The sequence below is a fragment of the Phacochoerus africanus genome, chromosome 2, assembly GCF_016906955.1.
Source record: "Phacochoerus africanus isolate WHEZ1 chromosome 2, ROS_Pafr_v1, whole genome shotgun sequence".
NCBI lineage: Eukaryota > Metazoa > Chordata > Mammalia > Artiodactyla > Suidae > Phacochoerus > Phacochoerus africanus.
Genome location: NC_062545.1, coordinates 240,627,944 through 240,651,194, shown reverse-complemented (window position 1 = coordinate 240,651,194; position 23,251 = coordinate 240,627,944). Strand labels below are relative to the sequence as shown.

At 45.4% G+C, this 23,251-nt stretch overlaps 1 protein-coding gene across 5 annotated transcripts in view; it reads left to right on the top strand.

Moving 5' to 3' along the window:
• The first annotated feature begins 10,492 nt into the window (after positions 1–10,492).
• Positions 10,493–23,251, top strand: part of SLC25A51 (solute carrier family 25 member 51) — a 29,641-nt gene continuing 16,882 nt past the window's right edge. The window contains exons 1-3 of one of the 5 annotated variants that reach the window (XM_047767970.1): positions 10,493–10,750; positions 12,580–12,642; positions 14,987–15,111. The gene's annotated coding sequence lies outside the window, so the exon portion shown is untranslated. Of the gene's footprint in view, positions 10,751–10,781; positions 11,290–12,579; positions 12,643–14,986; positions 15,112–15,209; positions 15,268–23,251 lie in introns of those variants that run through there. The other 4 variants (XM_047767971.1, XM_047767969.1, XM_047767966.1 and 1 more) reach the window with 4 other exon arrangements.

Genomic DNA, 23,251 nt, shown 5'->3' with positions numbered 1-23,251 from the left:
GCCCCTAACAAGCTTCATTGTTCAGTCAGAGGACTGTAGGGTCTTTTCTTTCTTTCCTTTTTTTTTTCTTTCTTTCTTTTCTTTCTTTTTTTCTTTCCTTCCCTCCATTGCCAGCTTCATTATGGACCATAATGCCCTGGCCACTTCAGCAGTAATGTCCTTGAGTGCTGAGGAGTCAAGGCCTGTCAGGCAGCCAAACCCCCCCCCCCCAAAAAAAAAACAAGATGGTAGCCCAGAAAGAAAGGAGGCTTTGTGGGGAGAGAGGGCCCATCTGCCTGTCAGGAGGGAGGCTCCCAGCGCAGCCCTGCTCAAGAAAGTGGTGAAAGGCTCCTCTTCAGGAAGGCTGGGCCAATCCCAGCGGAGCTGTGCCTCCCCTTCAGGGCGGCTCTGGGCTGGTGCCCTCAGCCGCCAGTGGGTGAGCAGAGGGGAATCTTGATGTAACTCCCAGCAGGGGCCTCGCATCAGCAGGTGAAGCCCTTGGCAGACACTCTGCTTCTTCTGCAGTCACGAGACCCCAGAGCTTGATTGCCTTTCTGAGATTTGGAACACCGAGCTCTGGCCAGCTCTCCAGGACACTCTCAGGGAAGCAGTTGACATCACTTGACCAAGGATAGACAGGCAGGCTTACCGCGTGCTCTCACAGACCCCAGGGACAGTGTGTGCAGAAACAATTGGGCAGACAGGACAGGCTGGCACTTGGAGTGGGCCCATCGATGCTCATGAAGGGTCCTTACTGGATCAGATGGTCATCCAGGAAACTGCCAACATCTGTCTCTTTCTGGAATTGGTTACCTGCAAGTTGTCCAGAGGGGCCGGCACAGTCCAGAGCTGTTCATGTGGGAGCACCTTCCAGAACCCCACAGAGACCCACTCTGCCCCTCTCCTCGGAGCTGTTGTGTCACTGCCAGGAGCCTTGTGACTGCCACCTACTGCTAAAAAGTGACCTGTAAAGATCAAATTCTGCCTGATAAACTGTATGATAATGTATAATGTGAAGCTTTTAATATACAAGTGTCTTGTTTAAATGTACCTCACTGAGCATGCATGTTTATTTCTTTAAAATGCAAACGTGAGCCCCAGGATCTAGTTTGATGGCCTTCTTGCAGAAGCTGAAGTTCTGCCATCATCTCCCAAAGGCGGATCGTTACAGGAAAAAAAGGAACCTTCCTGCTTCCTAATTAGGAGGAAGCCAGAGCCCTAATGAGCTCATTAAATGAAAACAAATTAATTTGTTCAGCAAACATTTGTTGAGTGCCTACTGGTCCTCAGGCCTGGTGGATACAGAAGAGAATGGGACCCAACCCCGGTCCTCGGGAAGTTTCCAGTGTGGGAGAAAAGCAAACAGGCAACGACAGGTGATGTAATAGAGGGGGGCTGTGGGGCTGGGGGATTCAGGGGAGTCGAATCTGCTTGCAGCAGGCAGGAAAAGTTGGGTCTTGGAGGATGAGCAGGGAGCTGAGAAGCCTGGTGTTCCAGGCAGAGATAGCAGGTGGATCATCGGGGGAGTGGACTAGGCCATAGTAGATGATGGCAAGGCCTCTGGGCAGCAGAAGAGTGGAGCAGGGCCAGGGGAGGTGGGTTCATCCCCTCGCGGCAGGAAGCAGTTCTTGTTCTCCCTGAGGAGATGCTGGAGATGCTGGCCTGTTTTCTGGAGAGAAGCAGGCAGGGCGCACAGTGTCCCATTGCTGGTCCTCACCCCACCATCATCATGATGTCCTTACACACCTGAGGCAGGGAGGGCCCCGTAGGCTCTGCAGCCCCAGCCCCTCCCTCACACACAGGTCAGCACCTAAGAAGCCACAGGATCCCCCGGCACCATCCTGCCCCCACCTCGCCCTGGTGGAACTCACTGCTTCTCCCAAGGATGTGGCCCTCTCTGCCCCAGCAGGCCCCTGCCTCCCCCACTGCCCCCAGGCTTCGATGCCATATTCCAGTGACCCAGAAAGCACTCCTCCAACTCCTGAGCCTCTCAGAGTATGCCCCCTCCCCACCTCACAGTCACACAGAGCTTGTCTGGGGGGTCGGGGGGAGGCCTGTGTTCAAGGGAAGGCAAAGCCCTGGCATGTCCCTGGGCTCAGCCAGGACCAGGGGCCGAGGCCGAGGCTAAGGCCAGTGCTCTGTTGACTAGGAATATTTCCTGAAGCGAAAGGAGAAAATGTCTCTGGTGGTCCCCTATAAACACCTGTTTTATGCTTGAAGGAGCTTGACATTTCTGTTTTGGTCCAATTTAACAAACATTGAGCATGAACAGGGCCTGGGATAAGCTGGTGACCTGGAATAGGATGCTGAGCACAGGAAACATCTTCCTCAAAGAATTGACAGGAAGTGGTCAACTCCTGTCCCCTCCCCCCACCGCACCACACATCTGCACAGAGTCCCAGCAGCAGGGGCCAGAAACTGAGGTCCAGAGAGGAAGTGGGTGGCCCAAAGCCACACAGCAAGTCTGTCTCCACCTGCCATGGGTGCTTGAGGGTGGCCAGCTCAGAGTGTTACCTTGACCAGTGCAGTAGTTCTGGGAAGCCTGGAGTAGGGGACAGAATCTATGAGCCAATTTCTTCTCTCCTGCTCACTCCGGAGTGGGAGCGTCCCAGTCCTGCAGTGTGGCATCCTCTCTGGCTGTGGGGGACAGTTTTGAAGGGACCCTGATCTGACTGGGCGGCAGTATATCACCAGTGATGTTCTTGCGCCCTCATGTGGTTTCCTTTAGCATTGCAGCCGGTCCCAGGCAGCGGGGAAGGCAGCTCTGTCACCTGGCCTGTTATAGAACCAAACTGAAGCCCAGGGAAGTAAGAGGCAGGGGTATAAACAGATAAATGGCAGGTCATGCAGCGTGGTGGATGATGGGGGTGGTAGGAGAGGTACAGACAGCAGAAGGGACAGAGGAAGTGACATCTAGGCCGGACATCACATGCAGGGAGAGGAGTCAGTGTAAGCAAGAGACAGGAGTTCCCTCTAACTCCCAGTCTCCCAACTGCTTTTTACTCTAAAGTCTCATTAATGTATGCTGACAGAAGGAAAGTCAGTACAGAACAATCTTATGCAATATTTTTTTAAACTACTGACTTTCTGATGAGAAATTAATGTTTGCTTACTGAACGAAATTCGTATTTCAGGAAAATGTAAAGATGAACATTAAAATTACTCTAAACCCAAAGAAAAGTACTGTTAACATTTTCAAATATCTTCTCAGTCTTTTTTTTCTATGCATATATACAATTTTTCCCAGCTTTATTGACATATAATTGACATATAATAATATGTCAGTTTAAAGTATACAAGGTAATTATTTGATACACATAATAATAATAATATGAAATGTTTATCATAAGAAAGTTGAGTAACACATCTTTCACCTCACATAATTACCATTTTTTGGTGTGTGGTAAGAATATTTAAGATCTGGGAGCTCCCGTCGTGGCTCAGTGGTTAACGAATCCGACGAGGAACCATGAGGATGTGGGTTTGATCCCTGGCCTTGCCCAGTGGGTTAAGGATCCAGCGTTGCCGTGAGCTGTGGTGTGTGTTGCAGATTCAGCTCGGATCCTGAGTTGCTGTGGCTGTGGTGTAGGCCAGTGGTTACAGCTCCTATCTGACACCTAGCCTGGGAACCTCCATATGCCGCAGGAGTGGCCCAAGAAATAGCAAAAAGACAAAAAAATAAAAAATAAAAATAAATAAAATTAAATTTAAAAAAAATTAAAAAAACCCTGTGGGAGTGGCCCAAGAAAATGGCAAAAAAGACCAAAAAAAAAAAAAAGAATATTTAAGATCTAATGTCTTAGCAATTTTCAAGTATATAAAACATTACCATTAGCTATGGTCGCCATGCTGAATATTATGTATCACCAGAACTCATTCACCTTATAATTGGAGGTGTGTACCTTTTGACCAACATCTCTCCTTCCTCCCAGCCCCTGACAACTACCATTCAACTCTGTTTCTTTTCTTCTTTTGGCCACACTGACAGCCTGTGGAGGTTTCTGGGCCAGAGAGCTGCTGCAGAAGAATGCCAGATCCTTAACACACTGTGCTACAAGAGAAATCCTTCTCTGTTTCTATGAGTTTGTTTGTTTTTTTTTTTAAAGATTCCATGTATAAGTGAAATCATATAATATTTGTTTCTCTGATAGTTCACTTAGCAATATTACCTCAAGGTCCATCCATGTTGTCAAAAACAGTGGGATTTCCTTCTTCTGGGATGTATAATATTCCGTAAGAAGTGTATATACATATAAAGACATCTCACATTTTCTTTACACATTCATCCATCAAAGGACGCTTAGGTTACATACATTGTTTTAAACAAAATGCTGTGCTTATATAGTTTTGTACCCTCCATTTTCTACTTAAAATAGTGTCATGTGCTTTTCCTGCCTGCTATTAAATCTCCTATGATATGATCTTTTTTCTTAGCTGTATCATATGTTAACTTTAGTTAACTTCAAGTTTTTGTATAATCAGTTTTATAAGAAATAGCTTTGTTCAGAAATCACTATCCATATTTGTTTTTTTTGTTTGTTTGTTTGTTTTTTCTTAAGGAGGAACTCATAAAGGTGGCATTACTGGGTCAGAGACTAAGTACATCTTTAAGGTTTCTCATCCTCCATGGCCATGTCTAGGGTACCCCCAAGAAGAGCCATTTGGTTGCCTGAGAGATCTGTCAGCATCTTACATTTGACCTAAAATATGAGGTTTGAGCCAAGCAGTCTTCTCTCATCAAAGACAGCCTGAGTTCGGGCATGGGGGGCCATGGGGGCAGGATAGGAGGCTGTGGGCTCTGCTTGTAGGTGACAAATCATCCCAGTCTGACCAGGACGGAGGAGCTTTCCAGTAGGCAGGACTCTTGGCACCAAAACTGGGATGGTCCGAGGCAGACTGAAACCGTTACTTTATCTACCAGATCCTGCGTCACCTTGAGCAAGCCCCTTACCCTCTGCCCCTGTGAGGGTGTTATCTGGGGCCGCAGCTGGGCAGTGTAGGAGGCAGCTGAGAAGAGACACTGCTGTCATATCTTAACTCCATCCTTTCCAGCTGTGTGCCCCGGGTCAGGTGCAAAAAGCTTCCATTTCCTCCACCATAAAATGGCACGGGAGGTGACCTCGGGGGTTACTGCCAAGATTACACACAGTGTTGGCTGAATGCTCCAAGCACACCTTAGCTGTCATCAACCTTCAGACAACATCTGCTGGGATGAGAACAAGGTGAGTTTTCATAGGACAGGCAGGGGCCATCACAGCCACACAAAATTTCAAAGGAAAGAGGGTGTGGGGTTCCACGGAGGCTTCCTGTAGGAGGTGAAAGTGGAATCCACCTTACAAATCAAAAATGCCCCAACCCTACTGAACATCATGAAGTAAAGATCCTTAGTCACTCAAGATCCTTTTCCTCTCCAGATTGAAGTCCAGAGCTGCTCTCTTCATTTCCCCACCTCGGCATCTTCTGCGTCCCAGCTTTATTTCAATAATGCGAACGTAGTGTAATTATTATGTAAATGATAAGCAGATGTTGTTTCCACTACTTAAATAATTACATCTGTTTATTTCAATATTAAACCTATTTGTTGTATTTGTTTAAACACCAAATCTTTGCAGTGTCTTTACTGCTTAAATATTAAACATGTCTCATTTTCATTATTTGTCTGTCTCCACCCACTAGAAAGTGGATTCCACACAAGCAGGGATCTCGGAGAGCTCCTGGCACATAGTAGGTGCTCAGTAAGTATTTGTTAAATGACACAATGGTAATAAAATTTCCATTTACAGAGGGCTGTGTGTGCCCTTGGGTTAGCAGGATCTTGAGGGAACTACAGAGTCCCTTCATCCTGGGAGCAAGAGAGAAGGGTGACGTTTAGAGCTTCCGGTGATCTTGAGCTCCATTGCCCCCTCCACACCCATGTGTGAAGGAGGATGAGCCTCTGTCGTGCTGGGTCTGCCTGCCATTGGGGTAGCCTCGCTCAGGGCAGCAGAAGATGGGCTCAGCAAGGACCCTTGTTCAGCTGTGCTTCTGTTCCCCAAAATGGTGGAGGCCTCACCTCTCGCTACCTACCGAACCCAAGCAGGTCACAGGACTTCCCTGACCAGGCAAATGATGTGAAAACCACAGGGAATAATTCTCACGTAACTGCTTGGAAAATCCAGAGACCATTGTGCAAATGTTTGATGTTATTTTATTGACTCAGCCCTTGCTAGATAAAAATGTGTTTGTATTTCACAAGTCTGTGTCACTTAGATACGAAGCGAGGTGTTCCACAATCCCACCCAGAGGTCAGCAATCATTCTGAGCCCTGAGAGCTACCAAGGGGCATAGGCCCTGCCCAGGTGCTCCTGGGATGGAGGCAAAGTTGAGGGACGGCAATGAGGTCCAGGAGAATGCGACTCTGGGGGTCTCCTTCCTCATCCTCCTCCCCATCCCACGCTTTTTCTGGGCCCACCCTGTATAAGTTCTGGTTGTGCTTTGGGGGTCACATCTTCCAGGTCACTTCCTGATCACAGCAAGTGCATCTCTGGCCTTCTCTGGACACTCACAGTACTTGCGCTGACCAAGCGCTGACCATTTCTCCCTAGGACTAGAGCCCAGTGTACTCTCTGGGCTGCAGGCCCACTCACTCACACATTCCTGAGCCCTGCAGAGCCCTAGGTTTCAGAAGTTAGGTTACTGTAAGGGTCAGAATATCAAAATTTATTTATTTATTTATTTATTTATTTATTTGTCTTTTTGTCTTTTCTAGGGCTGCACTCGCAGCATACGGAAGTTCCCAGGTTAGGGGTCAAATCGGAGCTGTAGCCGCCGGCCTACGCCAGAGCCACAGCAATGCAGGATCCGAGCCACATCTACGACCTACACCACAGCTCACAGCAACGCCAGATCCTTAACCCACTGAGCGAGGCCGAGGATCAAACCTGCCGCAACCTCATGGTTCCTAGTTGGATTCATCAACCACTGAGCCGTAAGGGGAACTCCCAGAATATCAATTTAGAGCTGTTGTTTGCCCAAAATTGTCTGAGAAGAATCACCGGAGGCTTGTTTTCGACATAGGCCAACTGGCCTCTCCCTGGGAAATTCTGATTTCACAGTAGGTCGGCTTTTCAATCTGTCAAGGGCATACGAGCCCCAAAGGACAGCCTCGTGGAGGAGCTCTGTAGGCAGTGAGGTCATGGTCAGGGAAAGCAGCAAGAAGCCCCTGCGTAAGCTGAGCCATTAAGGGGGAACAGGACTTTGCCACGAAGCAGGCAGGGCCTCTGAGGTGCAGAGGACAAAAGGTACACCGGGAAGCGAAAGTTCAGGGGAGGGAACCGGTAGCAGCTGGCCTGTGGCTGGAGCCTAGGGGTGTGAAGGGGTGTGAAGGGGAGTGACGAGATAGGCTGAGAGGATTGCAGGGGCCTGGGAAATGTGAGCTAAAGGGAAAGGAAGGTCAGTGACCTCCTACTAGCAAAAGAAAACCGGCAGGTGACCTTATCTGGGCAGAGCCACTCACGGTAGCCAAGAATCCAATGACGACAGCGTGAGCAAAATTCTTTTTGTGGACATAACGGCCCATGGAGCCTGGGTGCACTAGACAAGTTTCTCGAAAGCATTTTGGTGACAGGGGAGTGGGAATAGAAGGTGCTCAAGCAAAGATCCATCAGCAATATTCCCATGGCCCTTTTCCCAAGATCTCAGACCCTCTCCACCAGCATTATTTATTTATTTATATTTTTAGGGCCACAGGTGCAGCATATGAAGGTTCCCAGGCTAGGGGTTGAATCAGAGCTACAGCTACCGGCCTACACCGCCGCCACAGCCACAGCAACACGGGATCCGAGCCGCGTCTGTGACCTACACCACAGCTCACGGCAACACTGGATTCTTAACCCACTGAGCAAGGCCAGGAATCGAACCTGTATCCTCATGGATAGTACTTGGGTTTGTTTCTGCTGAGCCACAGTGGGAAGGCCCTCCACCAGCATTTTATTTGGGCAAACACCCTTTCTGCCAAGCCCTGAGTTGGAGCGCCAGAAACAAGTCAGACAGCTCTGCCCTTGTGGGAAAGGGAGATACCTTCACGAATGATTATGACATAGGGAAGATGTTAGAACTGCTCCAAACTTTGTGCTGTGGGAAGGCAAAGGCCAAGAAAAACCATCTTTGCCTGGGGTTGAACAGTGAATGCTGTTGTGGGGAGAAGGAGAAGGGCCTTGAAGGGCTAACATGTTTGACGGCTGAGAATGGATGGTGAAAAGGGGAAAAAGGCTTAAGTGACAGGAGGATTTGCAAAACACGGAGAAACTGAGCATGGCTGAAGCAGAGAATGTAGCTGGGGATGTGGTGGAGAGACAGGCAGAGGGGGTAGGATGCCGAGAGCCCGTGAGCCAAGGCAAGGAGTTTGGATTTGCTGGGAGAGTGGGGGAGAGGGAACCATTGGAAGTTTTTAAACTGAGGAGTGAGATGATCAAAGCTGGGTTAGAGGATGTTCTCTGACAGCTGATATGGAGGCTGGAGGTGTGCAGAACAGTTTAAGAGACTGAAGAATGAATGTAAGAATGAGTGGATGAGGACAGAGAAACAAAAGGTTAATTTTATGATGATTCCTGAATCAGAAAGCAGAGGGGTTTGTTTTTTGTTTTTTTTTTTTTTTTCTTTTCTAGGGCTGCTCCCTCAGCACATGGAGGTTCCCAGGCTAGGGGTCTAATCAGAACTGTAGCTGCCGGCTTACACCAGAGCTACAGCAACGCGGGATCCGAGCCACATCTGCGACCTACAGCACAGCTCACGGCAATGCCAGATCCTTAACCCACTGAGCGAGGCCAGGGATCGAACCCACAACCTCATGTTTCCTAGTCGGATTCCTTAATGACTGAGCCATGACGGGAACTCCAGAAAACAGAGGTTTTGACCTCCAACATTCATATGCCCAAGAAGAGCCAAATAAGCATGTGGGAGGGTTCTGACAAGGAACCCAGTGCTGGAGGGGCAGGCCTGCGCTGTGACCTACAGCATAAAAGAAACAGACTGGCTGGGCTCCAGACATGAGTGTTCCTATCAGCTTGGGATTTCCTGACTCTTTTGAGTCTTTTGTGCCCCAATTGTGTGTATAATTTCAATCTCTGCCTCCTCTTCGGGTTTTACCCTAGGAGAAGAACCTCTCCATTCTAATTTGAAATGAATTATTTATGCTTATGAACACACTGGCTGCCTGCCTGGTTTATTTATTTTTTTGAATAATACAGCTGATTAGGGATTCACACAAGACAGGGCAAACATAATTCCAACGTAAATGCCCTTCCCCAACTGCTGCCCAATTTTTAATCACTCCAAACTACTGCGTGGCCTGGTCATTATCCTGTGGAGCCCGAAATCTATCCCCGAACACTAATCAGATGCCCAGTGCCTGCACCTGAAAGTCAAGATCTGCCCTATCAGACCTCACCACCTGTCCTTGACAACCTTATCTCCTGCCACCATGAGTTTCTCCACTCATCCAAATTCCATTCATTCATCCTCCAAGGCCCAGTTCAAACGCCTCCACCCTGTGAAGCCCATCCTGGTTGTCCCTTAAGGGGAGAAGCCCCTCATGCATATAAACTTCCAGAGTTTTTGTTTTTATATCCTTACTTGGATTCTAAGTTCCCCCCAAGAGAGCTCAGGTGAGGACGATGGCACACAATAGGTACCTCTGGAGAGTGTTTGGTGAAATTAGGTAGCATGGTTTCCCACACCCCAAGAAGCTGTTTATCAGGCCAGCTCAGGCAAACCGCACACAATTTTGGAGTCAATATCTACAAAGTGCTCTCAGGGGAAGTGACCAGGGAGAGCCATCAACCTATACCCATACTCTGACCAGTGTTTCATGCCAGGTGAGTTGCCTATTTGACAAACCCCACTTAAAGAGCATACACCTCACAGATCTGATGAGCCTCCTGTAGAGCCTCACTCTCCTTCAACGCCTCACATCTTCGTGCCTTCCAGTTTATAAGGTAGAGTCAGATCATTGTTCCCAGTGCTTGTTACAGGGGCCAAGGGCTGCATGTAAGGCAGGTGTTACTTTTCAGGATCTGGGGCTCAGAGACATGTCCAAAGTCACTCCCAGGAAGGGTCAGGACTATGATTTCACTTATGCCTCTTAATTCTCAGTGCAGTGAGAATTAAGAGTGCACGTGTTCAATGCGTGCAGGTTGTTTGAGGTTGAAAGGAAACAGGGTTTTAAAATGACTTGTATAGTCTAAAGCACACACAGGTGTTCTGTGAACTGCAGTAATAGCAGCTGACAATATGCCACTCCGAGGGTTCAATGAAAGCTAACCAAAGCTACAAAGGGAAGCGAGGCGGAGACTTTCAAGGCCTCAGCAAAGGCGCGCTTGCAACCCACAACTGTCAATACCCAGGGGTCCTCCCGGCTGCCAAGCACTAGAGAACGCGTTGGCTGTTTCTGGTACGGCAAGGCCACCGTACGGCACGCACGGTATGGCATTCCATCCAGCGGAATCCCAAAGCCCTACGACAGATGTGATGGGTGACCCCCCAAGTGCCTTCGCTCGCCGCACAGCTGCCAGGGATGGGCAGGCGTCCCCTCACCCTCCGCAGGTTTAGAGGGAGGCAGCGCGGCGTAGTCTCCCTCACGTGACCGGGCTCGGCAGCGTCCAGCGCGTCACGCCCCGCCCCGAGCTCTGGGGTCGGTCAATGTCTGCGCCTGCGCCGGCGCCGGCTGGGCTCGCGGGCTGGCCTACCTGCGGGCGGGCGGCTACCGGGCGCGGAGCCGGGCCCGCGGCGATGGGTGAGTGTGGGAGGCGGGTGAGAGGGAAACGTGGGGCTCCCCCGGCCTCAGCAAGGAGTGCCTGGAACCACGAAGGAGGGTCCGAGGAGGCCGTCTGCCGCGTCCTCTGGTGGGGCCGCTGGGGGCCCACCTCCCCCTCAGCGCGCGCGCGCGCGCACTGCGTCCCCTCCGCCCCACGGCGCGCCCCGCCACTGCCGCTCGTGCCCTCCCGGGTGGGGCCTGCAGCCGCAGGCGCCGGCGGCCGCCGGGTTTCGCTGAGCCAGGGGCGCTGTCCGGCTGCCGGAAAGAGCTTTTCCGGTGGAGGAGGCAGCGCGCTCTTTTGGGCGCGCCTGGGGCGGGGAGGTGCCTTCTGCCGCGCACCTAGAGCGGGGCGGGAAGGGTTCTTGCTTTGCCTGCGCGGGAGGGGAGCGGCGCCGGCACTGCGGATGGGCCCCGGACCCCTTACTCCGTCCGGTGTCAGAGACGGAAGGGGCTTTGGCGAACCCACCACCCTCCCCTCCCTCTTATCACACACTGGGGAAATGGACGCCTGGAGAATGGTAAGTTCAGCCGCACAACCAGACAATGCTTATTCTGCGACACCATGTTGCTTCGCGTTGTAGGAAACTTGTAGTACGAGGCTTTTTTTTTTTTTGGTCTGGTGGTGGTGATGGGATTATGTTGTTAATTGTAAATTTGTACCAATTATTGGGCATTAAGCTTATCTAAGTGGGGCGTCTAAAAGGCTATATTTACCCTCTTTTTGGCCCTATAACTGTATACAGCTGGTCTTAATCCCCACCTTCTGTTTCACTACGTGCAAGCTGTGAAACAGAAGCCCTTAGAGTAACGGTAGTGACCTTGCCAATCTGAGCTTCCTCTGTACTTGTTTTTGAAAGGGTTCCATGAAAGCAAAAGGTTCTAGGACTGGTTAGGTCCGCGGGTGATTTCAGAGCACAGGTTAGGCGTTTTGGATCTGGAGTCACCTTGAGTGCATCTCAGGCAAAGATCACAAGCAGTCCCTTTAAAAAGCAGTGGACTTACCTGGTCTTTCCTTTGGTAGATTAAGCCCAGAGAAGTGGATTTTTAAATCATAGACATTGCTTTAAATTTATAGTGGCAAGGTAGTGCCCACTGGATCCCAGGTTTATCTTATGTGGATGCTGACTCAGACCTGCTGACTTGTAGGAGTTAACATCCTTGGAGAATTACAGTTGCCTTCTCCGTAGTTTTTGTACAAAGACCTTTGTGCTGGGTTCACAACTGTGTCTTATCCATGTGGGCTATAAATTATGGTGAGCATTTAGATTACACTGTTTTCTTTTACCATAAAAGTTTGACACTTGGAGTTGCTTGAAAGCTTGATTAACTTTGCCTCCTTATGCTGACATAGGTCGAGTGTTTTAGGTAGCAGACAATGTAAAATTATCGTATATATATGTTGCAATAAATTGGAGCGAATTATCCATGTTAAAGAATTTAAATATGTAGATCAGTTTAGCACAGAAGTTTAGTCATGTTCAAGTATAAATATACAAAATTTTTAATTTCATCGCTACAGAATACTCTGTACACTATCCTTCCTTCTCCTGGCTAAATTAAGAACCTGTTTACACTATCTCCTTATCTAGGAAGAAATGAGGGGGAAAGCTTTAAATCTGTAAAGTCCAGAAGGGTTTCATTGCATTCCTTTTCCCTATGTCAAGGCCTAGTTTTAAAAATCTGAGACCCTAAATGTACAATAATGTTCTTTAAATTTCTTAAAGTAGTTAGTTGCAGTGGTCAGTAAATGATTGGCTGGGAGTTCCTCTGTGGTGCAGTGGGTTAAGGACCTGGCATTGTCCCCACAGACAGTCGGGTTGCTGCCGTGGCGAAGGTTCAATCCCTGGTCCCGGAACTTCCATATGCTGCAGGTATGGCCAAAAAAAAAAAAAAAATTTGCTAACTTCTGTTAATCACAACTTTCTATTTGTTGAGTAACAGTCCCCATTATCACAAAGGATCATGACAAAACTAGTAGAAGTCACTTTAATTTGCAAAATTTTGGAAAGTAATGCAGGTACCATTCCAATAAAAATTAAAAGTGAACATGGACAAAATTTTATTGTTCAAGTGTGCAAATAACTTGGTTTGTGTTAACAAGGAACATATTGTTAAGCAGCTTTTAAACGTTATGTGTTTGGTGTGTAAAAATGAAATTTTTTTACGTTTGTAAATGTCTCAGTGAGTTAGGAATAATCACATAGATCTGAATATTTTTGTTGATTTTAACATGGTTTAGTCCCGAAACTCTGAGGAAGAGCAAAACATTATGTAGATATAAAGTATTTCTGTGCTGTTGTTTTGTAAATTTTTATTTTTGGCCACACCCTTGGCATATGGAAGTTCCTGGACCAAGGATCTAGTCCAAGCTGCAGCTGCAACCTATACCACAGCTGTGGTGATGCCAGACCCTTAACCTGCTGCACTACAGCAAGAACTCCATTAAGCTGCTTTTTTTAAAAATTTTTTATTTTTAGGGCCACACCCGAAGCATATGGAGGTTCCCACGCTAGGGGTCAAATCAGAGCTATAGCTGCCGGCCTACACCACAGCCACAGCAATGCAGGAAGCACATCTGCGAACTACACCCACAGCACACAGCAACGCCAGATCCTTAACCCACTCAGCGCGGCCAGGGATCTAACCCCCACATCCTAATGGTTCCTAGTTAGATTCGTTTCTGCTGTGCCACAAGGGGAACTCCAGGACAATTTTTCTTTGACTGAAAATGCCATTGGCTCCTTTAATTGCTTAAGAGCACAAAATGTAACGGGTCTGTTTTAAACAAATTTAAAAGCTATGGGTTTCTTTCTTTCTTTCTTTTTTTAAATTCTCCTTAAGTCAGATTTATGCACACCCACAAAAATTGTGTGTGAAGGACAGCCATCAAAAGGAGTTGTGTCCTAAGGAAAAAAAAAAAAGAGTTGTGTCCTGAATTAAGGGAAACAGCTGCTGAAGCAGGAGTTAGCACAATTAGTCAGTAACAGGTAATCAGGTTTAAAAATTGAGTCTTCTAAAATGCTCCATGGCACAATGCTAATACTACATAAAATACTTCAGATATGAAGGAGAAAGTCTGTACAGATTTTAGCAAAAAGGCTTTTCTAGAAAAGCAAGTCAAAATAACATGATTGGCAAGTCAAGCCACAACTAGATATCAGAGCTACAACTTCTCATATTGGTGCTAGAAAATCCTCTTTATCCTGGATGGACTAAAAGTTCAAAACAAAACAGGATGGTTTTTTTTTGGCCACACCCACAGCATGTGGAATTTCCTGGGCCAGGGATTGAACCCACACCACAGCAGGGACAAACCTGGATCCTAAACTCGCTGAGCCACTAGGAGACTCCAAAACAGAAACATTTTACATGTTTACTTCTTTTTTCAAAGTCTCAGTTTCTTTTCCTGTCACCATGTATTTCATCATGATACAGCAGAAAGATGGGTTCTTTTAGAAGTGGCTGTTTTTTCTTTCTGTGGTAAGACTGTTACAGAGCCTGGATACTTCAGGCTCATATGCATCTGTGACCAGTGTCTTGCTGTGGTTAAAAACTTAGCAATAGCTTAGCTGTCTGCTGCTGCTTTGTCCCTTCAGTGATGAAGGTCAGCTTCAGGGTTATTTGTCATTGAACCTTTATAGACTGGAGGGTAGTCAGGATCCATTCCTATAGCATCTTTCCTGTGGCTGTGAGAAAGATGCTCTTCTCCTGAGTGTAAATTAAGGTTATGCTCTGATGCACAAGCCTGAAGTGGCTAGGACTCTGGAATGGGTGCATGTCATGCCAAATCAAAGCCACAGTGGTAAAGAAGTAGGAGATGGTACAGATGGTAAAGTGGCTACCACTAAGACCCAAATTCTCCATAGAATGTCTTAAAAAGTAATAGTAAAGGTTTTGCTTAAAGGAAAATACATAGCCTTAAATACTCATCATGAAACAATAAATGAAAATAACGTATTTCCTTTTAAGAGATTAGTATAAACTCAAAGGAGAAATGAGATGATAAAGAGGAAAAATTTAAAAGCCAAAAAGTGGTAAAATTGGTAAATTCAAGAGCTGAGTCTCGGCTGGGATGAGAGGAAAGTAATTTAGGTAAACCTGCTATGCTGCTCAAGAAAAGTGAACATAACACACAAGATTAGAAGGTTTTTTTAAAACAGCAAGTTCATTATAAGACGATATTTATATTAACCAGACTTTTTTTTTTTTTTAAAGGAAATACAGTTATCAAAGTTGACTCCTGAAGAGAGAACCTAACAGACCAGTAACAATGGAAGAAATTGAGAAAGTTATCAAAACGCCACCATCCCCCAAAACACCAGGTCCAGATGGCGTTTCAGGTGAATTCTTTTAACTCTCAAGGAAAAGATAATTATATTAAGATTTAAATTGTTCATCAGCATAAAGAACGAAAAAATGACAGATTTCTTTTACAAAGCCAATGGAACATTGACACCTGAACTTGATGTGAAGATAGTACCGAAATTGGAAGCTTGGTATGTTATGAAAAGTGGTGTGAAATTTTAAAATAAGCTATTAGCAAATTTCTTTTAATGGTACATTAAAGGAATATTTCTCTCTGGCCAAGTAGGATTCATCCCTCTGTTGCAAGGGTGAGTAATTACCAAGAAATATGCTTATGTGCACACCAAATAAATACATCAAAAAATGCACGGTAATAATAGTTCATCCTTGTTGAACCACCTACTATGCTGTAGACTGCTTTCCTGGGTGCTTTACCTGTATTAATTCAATTAATTGGCTGGCCTCTGGGGTAGATAATATCCTTAATTTATAAATGAGGAAACTAAGCCATGGAAACCTCAAGTAACTTGCTGGAGGTCACACAGTGTGATGGAGCCAGGATTTGAACCCTGGCATTTAACTCTGTCAAGTTTACACTGTCTCTGTGTCCAGTGTCAGTATGATCTTCTGAGTAGCTTCCTAAAAGCATCTGACCAAGATTCAAGATAAATTCCTGATGTAGTGGTAGTGGGAAGGGATGGAGGTGGTAGTAAAACAGGAATAAAGGAGTATTCCTTTGCCATGTTTGAAAACTCAAAGAGGCCCTTACTATCAGTTGATCACTAGGACTAGAAACTGGAAGCCATTTTTAATGGGAAACCCAGTTTCCTAGTAAATAGCAGAGGGCAGGGTTTTAAATTATACCTGCAGGTGTGCTAATTCTTCGAATGAATGCAGCATGGAGTTTTGGGGGATTATGGTGTAATTTGTCAGATGAAGTTATATGGCAGCACTGGGAAGCATGCTTGACTGCATGTTTGTAGCACAATCCTAAAGATGGGCAGGCCACCTGGTAAACAGGGAAGGTTACTTGAGTGGAAACGAATTTTATGTGGGCCAATCGGTAAATATTTTTGTGTCATGATGACTTGTTTCCGTGTGTAAACTTAAAACCGCTAAGACTTGGAGTATGAACGCTCAGATGGCAAGAACTTCCTGTTCCTCAAATCAAAAGCCAATGTCATGCTTCACACTTAATCCCTAGCAGAGTTCCACAAATGTCAAGAAAAACAGAAGGATGTTTACTACTACCATAACTGAATTTTGTTCCGGAAGCATATGCCAATTCAGTAAGAGAGAAGAAAGATACATACTATAAAGGAGAACACAAAATTATTTGATATTTATTTCTGTGATATTTAGAAAATTAATTGGAAGAGAACAACCCATTCATAATAGGGACTGAAAAAGTAAAATACCTAGACATAAGAAATAGTCGAGGTCTGTAGAAATTTTTTTTTTTTTTTTGGCTTTTTGCCTTTTCTAGGGCTGCTCCCTCGGCATATGGAGGTTCCCAAGCTAGGGGTCTAATTGGAGCTGTAGCCGTCAGCCTACGCCACAGCCACAGCAGTGCAGCCAGATCCGAGCCACGTCTGTGACCTACACCACAGCTCACGGCAACACTGGATCCTTAACCCACTGAGCGAGGCCAGGAGTCGATCCCATATCCTCATGGATACTAGTTGGATTAGTTAACCACTGAGCCACAACGGGAACTCCATGTCTAAAAATTTTTTTTTAAATTTTTTAAATTTTTTATTTTATTTTATTATTATTATTTTTTTTTGTCTTTTTGTTGTTGTTGTTGCTGCTATTTCTTGGGCCGCTCCCGCGGCATATGGAGGTTCCCAGGCTAGGGGTCCAATCGGAGCTGTAGCCGCCGGCCTACGCCACAGCCACAGCAACGCGGGATCCGAGCCGCGTCTGCAACCTACACCACAGCTCACGGCAACGCTGGATCGTTAACCCACTGAGCAAGGCCAGGGACCGAACCCACAACCTCATGGTTCCTAGTCGGATTCGTTAACCACTGCGCCACGACGGGAACTCCTAAAAATTTTTTTAATGTTACTGAGCTTTGTAAAAAGAAACAAGTAGGAAAATACCACATGCTTGTAAAGTAAGGTTCAATTTTGAAAAAGTGACTGTACTTTTTTTTTTTCTTTTTCTTTTTCTATTCTGATGCTATAGGAGGTTAAAACAGGTTGGTACTAGGAAATTCCCATTGTGGCTCAGTGGTAACAAATCTGACTAGCATTCATGAGGATGCAGGTTTGGTCCCTGGCCTTGCTCAGCAGGCTAAGGATCTGGCGTTGCTGTGAGCTTTGACGTAGGTCACAGATGCAGCTCGGACCTGGCGTTGCTGTGGCTATGGCGTAGGCTTGTAGCTGTAGCGCTGATTCAACCCCAACCTGCTGTGGGTGTGGCTGTAAAAAGAAAAAAAAATGGATTGGTACTAGAGAAAACATACTAGGCAGTTGTGGAACAGAGTGGAGTGCAGAAGTAAATGCAAATGCCTGTGAGTATTTAGGTTATGCCAACCAGTGAGGAAAGGAGAGCTCATCAGTCAGGTTTTAGGCAGTCTCATCTTTGCTTCCTTCCAACAGTGAAGTTCCAGAGAAACTGAAATACAGATGGTAAGTGAAACCATAGAAGTCGTAGAAGGAAGCATGGATTACTTGTTAATAATTTGAGTGATGAAGACCTTTTACAGAAGGCACAAAACCTAGAATCCAAGATTAGTTGATTTAATATGCATATTAGGAATTGCAGTATCACAAAAATGTGAAGTGAGAAAAGTACTTACTACATCTTGGTTAATATAACTAGGATTGATTTTCTTCATATACAAAGAAATTTTACAAATCAACAAGAATAAAGTACCTATAAAAAATGGGTAATGGAGTTCCCTTTGTGGTGCGGCGGAAGCAAATCCGACTAGGAACTGTGAGGTTGTAGGTTCGATCCCTAGCCTCGCTCAATGAGTTAAGGATCCAGCGTTGCTGTGAACTGTGGTGTAGGTTGCAGACGCAGCTCAGATCCTGTGTTGCTGTGGCTGGTGTAAGCCAGCAGCAACAGCTCCGATTGGACCCCTAGCCTGGGAACCTCTATACACCGTGGGTGCAGTCCTAAAAAAGACAAAAGACAAAACAAAAAAATGGATAATGTAAAAATTTATAGTAAAAGAAATTCAACTGGTTAATATTCTATAATCACCTAGATGAAAAAATAATCTGAAAAAGAATGGAGATATATGATATAGATAATGGCTGATTCACTTTGCTGTACACCTGATGCTGAGATAACGTAAATCAACTATACTCCAATATGGGTTTTTTTTGTTTGTTTGTTTTTTTGTCTTTTTGCCCTAGAAAGGGCCACTCCCAAGGCATATGGAGATTCCCAAGCTAGGAGTCTAATTGGAACCATAGCCACCGGCCTACGCCAGAGCCACAGCAACGCGGGATCCGAGCCCCTTCTGCAACCTACACCACAGCTCACAGCAACGACGGATCCTTAACCCACTGAGCGAGGCCAGGGATCAAACCCGCAACCTCATGGTTTCTAGTTGGATTCGTTAACCACTGCACCACGACGGGAACTCCCAATAAGGTTTTTTTGAAAATTCAAATTGTTAATAAAAATGAAAAATGAATTTTATTCAAAAAATGTAAATGACAAAACAAGATTTTTTTCACCTATCAGATTGGCAGAAATTACTATTTAATACTTGCTGCTAGAAATGGTAGGGAAATAAGTGCTGGCATACACTTAATGAAAATGTAAATCATAATAAGTTTTCTGGGTGCAATTTGGAGTAGCTGTCAAATTAAAATGTATTACTGTTTGTGCCAGCAGCCCATTCTAAAGATTTACTCTGCAGATAAACTTGTTAGAGAGTTCACCACATATAAGTACAGTTTCTTTCCCATTGCAGCATTGTGTATAAGCAAAAAAGGAAAAACAAAACAAACCAAAAATAGCAACCATAAGTAGGAGATAGAATGAATTACATATACTACGTTCATTTAATAGAACACTACATAACCATCAAAACACTGGGGTATCTGCTGTTATTGTTGCCAGATTTTTAGGTCATTGTTGTACACCTCGCTTTTTGACTTAGTAGTATGTTCTTTTTGTGTATTTTTAAAATAATCCATAGGTTGGTGGGGATGGGATGGAGTGTGTGACCAGAGTTGAGGTGACTAGTAAAAAGGGACTGGTAGTAAGTAGTCAAGCGGGAGATGAAGAGGACCTAGGCTAGGGCAGCAAGCCTAGAGGAGAGGATGTATGTGTATTCAGTTGATTAACAACTTAATTTTTCTCCTGAAAAAAAGTACCTTTTTAAAATGTGTTTTTTGGAGTTCCCATCGTGGCACAGTGGTTAAAGAATCTGACTAGGAACCATGAGGTTGCAGGATTGATCGCTGGCCTTGCTTAATGGGTTAAGGTTCCGGCGTTGCCATGAGCTGTGGTGTAGGCTGCAGATGCAGCTTGGATCCCACGTTCCTGTGGCTCTGGCGTAGGCCGGCGGCTACAGCTCCGATTTGACCCCTAGCCTGGGAACCTCCACATGCTGTGGGAGTGGCCCTAGAAAAGGCAAAAAGACAAAAAAAAAAAAAAAGCTGTGGTGTAGGCTGAGGCTACAACTCTGATTCAACCCCTAGCCTGGGAACCTCCATGTGCCGTGAGTGCGGCCCTAAAAAAAAAATTTCTACTGCACAGCAAAGTGATTCATTTGTACATATATACACATTCCTTTTCTTTTTCTTTTTTTGTCTTTTGTCTTTTTAGGCCATGCTCTAAAAGCATAAGGAGGTTCCCAGGCTAGGGGTCTAATTGGAGCTACAGCTGCCAGCCTTACAGCAGCACCAGATCCCAGCCGAGTCTTGGACCTACACCACAGCTCACAGCAATGCCAGATCCTTAACCCAGTGAGTGAGGCCAAGGATGGAACCCGTGTCCTCATGGATCTTAGTCGGGTTCCTTAACCACTGAGCCATGATGGGAACTCCTACACATTCTTTTTCATATTCTTTTCCATATGGTTAATCATGTGATATTGAATGTAGTTGACAGACCTGGTTGTTTATCTGTTCTCTGTATAATAGTTGGCATCTGCTAATCTCAAACTCCCAATTCATCCTTCCCCCTTGGCAACTACAGATCTGTGAGTGTTTCTGCTCCTTGATAAGTTCATTTGTGTCATTTTAGATTCCACAAATAAGTCATATCATGGTATTCGTTTTTCTCTCTCTCTCTCTCTTTTTTTTTTTTTTTTTTGTTCTTTTAGGGCCGCACCCACAGCATATGGAGGTTCCCAGGCTAGGGGTCCAATTAGAACTGTAGCCACTGGTCTACAACAACTGCTCCAGCAACTAGGGATCTGAGCCATGTCTTCCACCTACACCACAACTCACGGCAACACTAGGTCCTTAACCCACTGAGCGAGGCCAGGGATTGAACCTGCGTCCTCCTAGATGCTAGTCAGATTCGTTTCCTCTGAGCCACTACTCGAACTCTTTCTGACTCACTTAGCATGACAATGTTCAGGTCCATCCATGTTGATGCAAATGGCATTACTTTGATCTTTTTTTATGGCTGAGCAGTATTCCATTGTGTATGTGTACCACATCATCTTAATCCATTCATCTGTCATTGGACATGTAGGTTGCTTCCATATCTTGGTTATTATAAATAGTGCTGCAGTGAACATAAGGGGTGCATGTATCTTTTAAAATTATAGTTTTGTCCTGATACATGCTCAGGAGTGGGATTGCAGGATCATATGGCAACTCTATTAAATATGTACTTTTAATGTGTAAATTTTTCTCTAAAGAAGTAATATACTTTAGTGAATTTTTGTTTAAATGATTCACTTGTTTTATTGGATCTACAAGCAGCCCAACTCCAAGAAATCTAGCCTCTTGATAGAGCGTGACTTCATAATCTAACTGCTTTAATATCTGCCAGATTTTAAAGTAATTTCTTTCTCTGAGCTGGGCCATCCTTTGATTACTGAAATTGTAGTGGAACAAATTTTCGGAATTCCAGGGGACAGTTTTTACTGCCCCTTGATTCTCGTTCATGATAGTGCTAAGTGCCATTAGCAAGTCCCACTCCTCTAGGCTCTGCTAGAGGAGAGGTTTGTTCAAATCAGTGCAGCATTTTGGTGCCAAGGGGTGGTGTGGCTGCCCTGGTGGCGGGGTGGACAGTGAAAGGTTGTGGCTCTGTTGATGTCTATTTCTGTATGTGTGGCCAGGTGACAGATGAGTTTCCCCACCCCTTCGATTACCTTCCTTGGGGCAGGCTTTGGGCCTGCAGGGGCCCATTCATAATTCTTCTCATCTGAGGGCGTGTTTATCTTTCTAATAGAAATGTGATAGCAAGCTAGCTCCAACTGCAAAGAGGCTTTGGACCAGAGTGTGCAGTTAGTACATTTCTTCTTGATATAGTCTGTCTTCTGAGAAAAGGTGCACAGATCTTGGTGTAACATCCTTAAGGAAAATTGTTTCTCTTTGCTTTACAATGAAAGGAAAAAGAAATAGTACATAGTAGCATCTGAGGGTCTCATAATGCAGGTCCTAGCCTGCTTTTTAATTCATCTTTGTCTGCTACCCATCCATCTCCCACCCACATTAAGCTCCAGCCAGACACACTTCTCAGAAATGTGATGTTGCTGCTCTTTTGACGTAAGTCGTACACCTTAGCCTGTGCTGCCTTTGGCTAAAATGTGCCTCACCCTTAGGTACATTCTATTCAGCTTTCAGAGCCCTGCTCAGAGGGCTCTTTCATTCCCTCCAGACACCTTCTCTGTGAGGCCTTATACCATGTACATATTTCTGCAGTTGCATTTATCACACTGTAGTTCAGTTGTTTGCATGTCGTATCTTCCCTGAGGCTAGAGTCCTTATTTATCTCTAATCTCTGACACCTAGGGGAGTGCCTGAAACATTACAGGAGTTAAATAAGTTCGTTGAATTAAAGTCTCTTGGAGTTCCCTGGTGGCCTCACGGTTAAGGATCTGTTGTTTCTGCTGTGGTTTGGGTCACTGCTGTGGTGTAGGTTTGATCCCTGGCCTGGGAACTTTGGCATGCCTCAACCTTGGCCAAAAAAAAATTAAAATATCTTGTATACTGAGGAGGCCAGTGTGAAAGCAGGCAAAAAAGGATTCCTAACAAAAGTAAATGAATGTCTTCTTGACAGGGTGTTATCCTGTAAGTCTGAATGAAGCAAACAAATTTTTTTTTTTCCTCGTGGCCTATGCTGCAACCACAGCAATGCTGGATCCATCCAAGCCCCATCTGCAATCTGCGCCACAGCTCATGGCAACACTGAATCCTTTAATCCACTGAGCGCGGCCAGGAATCAAACCCTTGCATCCTCATGGATACTAGCTGGGTTAATTACTGCTGAGCGAAGATGGGAATCCACAAAAAAAATTTTTTTTACTTAAAAGAATTTGGGGAGGAAGGAAACAACTGGGAAGGCTGACACATGCTGAGTGGACCCTGACTGCAGTGCCCACCCTTGGGGCCTGGTGTGCTTACTTTCCAGCTGATTTCACGCTATTGTGCAGGGTGGGTGGAAACAGCCTCAGGGAGTCACAGAAATTTGCCTTTGGTCACTTGGGAATTTTGTCATCTCCTTCTGTCACAATTAGCCTTTTATTGTCCTGATCAGATCTTAGTTTTGTCACTGTCTCCAACATTTAAAAACATTTTTTAATTGACATATAGCTGATTTACAACGTTGTGTTATAATTTCTGCTGCACAGTAGTGTTTTAGTTGTACATATATACATACTCTTTGAAAAATACTCTCTTTCAGAGCTTCTGCTGTGGCGCAATGGGATCGGCAGAGTCTTGGAAGCGCCGGGACACAAGTTCAGATCCTGGCCTGGCACAGTTGGGGGGGTTCAGAATCCAGTGTTGCTGCAGCTGCAGCTTAGGTTGCAACTGCAGCTCAGATCTGATCCCTGGCCCAGGAACTCCGTATGCCACACAGGGTGGCCAAAAAAAAAAAAAAAAATATATATATATATATATATATATATATTTTTTTTTTTTGCATTATGGTTTATCATAGGACATTAAATATAGTTCTCTTTGCTATATAGGAGGCCCTTGTTGTTTATTCCCTCTGTGTATAATAGCTTACAGTTGCTAACCC